This window comes from Callorhinus ursinus, unplaced genomic scaffold (assembly GCF_003265705.2).
Source record: "Callorhinus ursinus isolate GAN/ISIS: 27379988/994484 unplaced genomic scaffold, GSC_fseal_2.0 scaffold9, whole genome shotgun sequence".
Lineage (NCBI taxonomy): Eukaryota > Metazoa > Chordata > Mammalia > Carnivora > Otariidae > Callorhinus > Callorhinus ursinus.
Window position 1 is genome coordinate 32628708 of NW_027397071.1, and position 6564 is coordinate 32635271.

General features: G+C 35.5%; 1 pseudogene; it reads right to left on the minus strand.

The window, feature by feature from the left end:
• Window positions 1–234: 234 nt before the first annotated feature.
• LOC112824149 (U4 spliceosomal RNA) lies at window positions 235–300 on the minus strand (annotated as a pseudogene).
• Between the last annotated feature and the right edge of the window lie 6264 nt (window positions 301–6564).

Genomic DNA, 6564 nt, shown 5'->3' on the forward strand with positions numbered 1-6564 from the left:
AGTGAAATTGAATCCATAATTCATATATGTACAAAAATCAATTCTAGGTAGATTAAAAACTTAAATGTGATTAGCAAACTATACAAATGTTAAAAGACAAGCTGAGGAAACATTTATTTTACATATAGTGCACAGAGAATTAATATCTACAAATCATTAAAAAAAAAGGCAAACTCAGTAGAAAATTGGGCAAAAGAATGAACAGACATTTCACAGAGGGGAAAACACAATACGTTCTTTTAGCAATAATCGCGCCTTGGATAAACCTCATTGGCTACGATACTGTCACTGCGCAAAGCTAACAGGTTCTTAATCATATGAAAATATGTTCCACCTGGTTATCACGCAAGAAAATTTAAATTAAAACCATCTTGATATCTTTCACATATACGAGATTGGGGGAAAAAACTGAAATGGACAATGCTGATATTGGCTAGAATGTGAGTTGACTGGAATGCTCACTTATCCAGGAGATGTGTATAATTGCACAACCATTTGGAAACAGTTTGGCATCACCTACTAAAGCTGGACATTTGTATATTCTCATCATCAGTATACTCTCTGTTATATGCCATAAAGAAAATCTTGTATGAATCCATGGCAACTTTTTTTCTAAGTTTATGGAAGCTTCATTTAATATAACAAAACTTTTAGAATAGTTAAAATGTTGAGCAAGCATAAAATAGATATATGCATCAGAAATATCATAAAATGGAATATTATGTACTAGTACAAAATTAAATTTCAGCTATATACATCTATGAAGACTAAAGAAAAAATTATGAACCAATTGGAATATGGTTCCATTTATATCCATTTCAACCTAGACAAAACTGAACTTTATATTATTTAGTGTTTAATACAAATGTAAAAAAAATAAAAGTAAAAATAAAAAAATGATCAAAATGTTATTCAGAAAAGAGAATAAACTTGTTTAGTAAAGATGTGTTAGATTAAGGGATTCTAATTGACTAGTTATATTCTGTTTCTTTGGCTATGTGGGAGCTAAAAGGAAATTTATTTTTTATTCTTTTAACTGTAATAGACACATGTTTTATATGCTGTCATATGTATATTTCATAATAAAGAATAATAAGATGTCATCCAAATTTAGTTTACTCCTACATTAATATAACACATAGTCATTGAATGCCTTTAATCTGGCATTTCACTGATGTTAAATTGAATAGATAATTCTGTTTTTTTCAAAAAGCTAAATATTGCCATACCAGTATAGCAATAGACAAGCACACCAGAAATAACATTACAGTATTATCACATGTTCCATGATAAACCTGTGCACGGAGAAAAGACAGTTAAACTGGTCTGGAGTTTGGAGCTTTCGTGGAAGACTTCTTATAGATGTGACAGCTGAGCTGAGCCTTGAAAAATGCATGAGAAGATTTTAACCAAGAGAACAGTCTTAAGAAATGCATTCCAGGAAGAACCAAATGTATGTAAAGAGGCAAACATCCTAGAGAAAGCAGGCTTTTTAAAGAGCTTAATAAAAGTGGTAATTTGTTGGCAATCACCATCTGATTGCCTAAGTCCTTTGGAAGGAAAAACTATTAGATTCTTGAGGGGCAAAAAAAAAAAAAAAAAAGAGAAGAAGAGTCTTAGAAGCTGTGGACAGAATCTAGCCCTTTTCAAGCATGGTGGCATGGTATATTCCTGTTGACCCAACACTTAAACAGGAAGCTACCAAAGGAATCAAAATTTTATAATTCATTTTTTAGCTTGATGTTATACCAACAGAGTGGGTCTGGAAAGTTGATTAGGCAAGAAACTTATGTTTTAAATTAAAACTGGTTAAACATCTTGACAAGATAAAAGGATTTAAAAAATTCTCTTCTAATGTCTTATCAGAGAAGTAGAGTTACTCAATAAAATAGAGGAAATTATATATTAAAAATAAAAACAAAAACAAGTGTTGGAGGGTTCAGAGAAGGCTAACATAAATCAGAAATGGGTTCACAAGGAAGGCAGGAAGCTAAATTAAGAAATGTATTCATCTTGATTCTAACACATCCAACTCAAAGAATGATGATTAAAATATTGAATATCTTAAAATGGAAGCGGGAGCTTACAAAAGTTGGCAAAAGAACTGAGAAAAGTTTATCCTAGAGAAGGAGAGACTCAAGAGTGAAGAAAATTGGTCTCCAGTCAATCAGTCTTGGAAAATTCCAATGAAGTAAATTTTGGAGTAATATAAGGAAGAACTTTCTGACTATCAGATTAGCCTAAATAGGGGGTGCCTGGGTGGGGCAGTTGGTTGAGTGTCTGACTCTTGGTTTTGGCTCAGGTGAACTCAGGGGTTGTGAGGTCGAGCCCCGCATCGGCCTCTATGCTCAGCACAGTCTGCTTCAGATTCTCTAACACTCTTGCCCCTCCTGCTCATGTTCTCTCTCTCTCTCTCTCTCTCCCCTGCTCTCTCTCAAATAAATAAATAAATCTTTGAAACAAACAAACAAAACAAAACAAAAATAAACAAGAAGAGCCTATGGGGCGCCTGGATTGCTCAGTAGGTTAAGCGACTGCCTTCGGCTCAGGTCATGATCCTGGAGTCCCAGGATGGAGTCCCGCATCGGGCTCCCTGCTCAGCAGGGAGTCTGCTTCTCCCTCTGACCCTCCCCCCTCTCATGTACTCTCTCTCTCTCTCATTCTCACTCTCTCAAAATAAATAAATAAATCTTTAAAAAAAAAAAAAGAATAGCCTAAATAGGAAATGAGTTTGAGTTTTCTTGGTGTGGTGAGATCTCTATCTCTAGGATTATCTTAGTAGAAACTAGATAGCTAATAGGCAGAAGTGATATAGAGGTGTTATCAGAGGCAATGAATATTACAGTCTCTTCTAAACTATGGACTTTATCTTTTTGAGTATTGCTTTTCATGTTTTCTTTCCATATTTTTATAGTATCCATTTGTAACAGTGTTTCATGACACAGAACTTTAAATAATGCCATTTCTGAAATGAATAAATGGTTGTATATAGAATTTTACAGAAATAGAAATTACACAAATGAACACAAGTTGTCTCTTAACTCACATGAAGTTTATAATTTGAATAGTAAAGTGTGATAAGACATGAAATACCTTTTGAGATGTTCTTAATAATAAATTGTCTCAAAACTGAATTGCTGTAAAAGCCATGAAGTAATTTTAGTCCTTGCCCAGGCCAGTAGCAGGAAAATGGTCCAGGTCACTGCTGCTTCTGAATTCGTAGACCTAGCTGTCACTTTCCCACGTGGTAAGAATGTTGTATGAGGACATGCAAACCCTGTTGCTCAGGATTCCAGAAAAGTACAGAAAAAAATACCCTAAAAATATAGACTGTCTATGCAATTTATTTGTGATTATTACAGAAAACATCAAGTTCGCATGCATCAGTTGATGGGAGCCTACAAATGATAGTTACCACATAAAAGACCTTCACAACAGCAAATTGCATTTAAAATAAACCCAATACATTCTTCTGAGTCTTTAGATGACTTCAAATAGTTCAAAAAGTCAGTGTCTGAAGAGTGTGCAGTTTTAGTACATCACAGTGAAAAATCATGATCTAAAAATCCAACTACCCTGAAGCCAAGTATGTTTTTGCTTTCCTCTACAGGAACCAAAAATCATTCAAATCTTTCATGTCCTGCGTGAATTCAAGCTATAAGATGAAAAGAGTTATCCATGATTTCCAGGCCCAGATGGTGTATTTCCTACTTGTTCTCCATCTTCAATTAAGCAGTGTTTGTTGATTTATGTTCTATCTGAAATTTTATGTAAATTTGTTTGATTAAAGGGTCTTCTAAAATTTCTCTTTTAAAACCATTGGACAAGATGATCTTTATGATCCCATACAGCTCTAAATTCCGTGAGCTCATAAACTGTGCCTGTCTTTCACACCTCCCATTCTCACTTCTCAGAATTGCCTAACAGTACTTAAGAAATATTGCTGTATAGATGAATGAATAAATAAAAGGTGAATTAATATAATTCATAGTGCCAGAGTTAAGTCCAGTAAGCAAATACAGAGCATTACCAAGAAGTATCTTTTAAATGTTTTGTTATAAACACAAGTTCATTCATTTATCAAAAATGTATCGAGTACTTACTGTGTGCAAGTGCTATTCTGCTCGGGTGGAATACATCAGCAAACAAAGTACAAAAGCACAGACAATAAATAACAGACAAACAAATGCATAGCTTGGAGAAGGTGATGGCTACTATAGAAATTAATCCGTAAAATGTGGAAAAATGCGTAAAAGGGGCTCAAGAGGGCCCAGGCTGAGGAGGTGGTAGGTTTTAGCAATAAATAGCGTAAGCTTGGAAGACTTCATTGAGAAAGTGACATATGATCAAGGATCTGAAGATGATAACCAAATCAACCATGGAGAATACCTGGCAGAAAAGAATTCTAGGCAGAAGACACAGCAGGTGCAATGTCTCTAAGACAGGTGCACATATGAGATACATAAAGAACAGGAGAGAGGACAATGTTTCTAGACTAGGGAGAGTAAATACAGGAGAGTAGAAGACACAATTTTCTTAGTCTACTTAAGCTGCCACAACAGAAATGTACTGTGGTTTAAACAACAGAAATGCGCCTGGGTGGTTCAGTTGGTTAAGCGACTGCCTTCGGCTCGGGTCATGATCCTGGAGTCCCGGGATCGAGTCCCACATCGGGCTCCCTGCTCAGCAGGGAGTCTGCTTCTCCCTCTGACCCTCTTCCCTCTCGTGCTCTCTATGTCTCATTCTCTCTCTCTCAAATAAATAAATAAAATCTTTAAAAATAAATAAATAAACAACAGAAATGTGCTTCTGACCATTCTGAAAGCCAGAAATCCCCAATCAAGGTCCAGCAGAGGTGGTTTCTTGTGAGAGCCCTCTTCCTGACTTATAAATGGCCAGCTTCTCACTGTATGCTCACATGACCTTTCCTTGTTGAGTGCATGCATAGAGAAAGAGAAAGATCTCTCTCTCTTCCTCTTATAAAGCCTCCATTCCCAGGACCCCACCCTGATGATCTCATTTTACCTCAACTACCACCTTAAGTCCTATCTTCAAATATAGTCACCTTGGGGGTTAAGGCTTCAGTATGTGAATCGGGACTGGGGGAGGATCTCCATAGCACAGATCAACAAAATAAAGTTTGGGGGCAGAGCATATCATATAGGGCCCTATAGACCTTGACAAAGACGTGGGCTGATTATCTGTGGAATTTTCTATGCAAGGGAGTTATAAATCTGTGTTCTGTCAAGCCATAGAATTTTTTCTTCCCATTATTTTTGCCTTTTTACTTAAGGGCTGAAATGGCAAGAGACAAAAGCTAAAAAGATACTCAAACTTGAGTCTCAAATGTCAACTTTGAACACTGGTTTTGAATATAATTGGAATAATTTGCCTGAACTTATTAATTGAATTCTATATCACAAACCTTGGAATTAAAGTCCTTTAATTTAACATGCAAATCTATGCAGAAACATGCAAAACAGTATTCATAAAGCAACTGAAACATCTCTTCAGGCTTTACTATAGGGGTCAAATAAAGGAGGCTGTGGGGAACACAAATTCTTTAAGGAGAATTTTTGTGTGACCTAGTATGCCAAAACATATAGTAGATATATACTGGTAAACTGACTGGTTAAGCCAAAAATGAGGTGAGACACTGTTCAATTTAATTACATAAATTCGTACTGCATGCTTACAATGTATACTAATGGTCTAACAGGTAATGTACAAAGATGCCTAATCGCCACCAAGGATCAACTATTGAGCACATATATGCCAGGAATTTTTGGCAGGGCATCCCGCCATTTAACTAGAAAGTTCCCTGTCTACTAAAAGAATCTAATTCAATTTTGTTCAATGTCATTAAGAAAAAAATAAATGTAAGGTATAGGAAGTAGTTACTGTTACACCTCAGAATTATTATCAAAGCTGAGTTAATTGTAAAAATTGTATAAGCATGTATTATTTAAATCTTATAACAATAATAATAATAGTAATAATATCACCATCAACAGTGACTCACAATATTTTATTCCTAAACCAGTTTTCTTTATGTGACAGAGTAACAGAACCTCCCCACCAGTGTCCCCCCACCTCCCACACATGCACTGCAAATCTATAAGAAGGAAAAAGGGAAGAAATTGCACTCATTTGTATATCAGTCCAAGCAGGACCTGAGAGATCAACTGTTTAATCTTCTCATTTTACAGATGAGAAAAGAGACCCAGAGAAGTTAAATAGTGAAATGTGAAATTGAGATGATTTGCTCTCACACAGATTGAACGGCTTTATCCCTATACCACACACTCAGCTCCACATTTGGTCAAACAAATAAGTGAATAATTTTTTAAGTGATTTTTGCACCATAAGACTGACTAAAATATACACTTCGCTGTAAGCTTTACCAATCAAGCACAGATTTCAACCCTTAAACAGACGAATAACATTTTCTCATGATGATCAGACTACAAAATTTCTCTAATTTATGTGTGTTCGCTAGGTCTACAAGCTATTTTATTGGTATTTTTGTTAAAGCTCACCCAAGAAAAGCTGTATAGCCTTCCA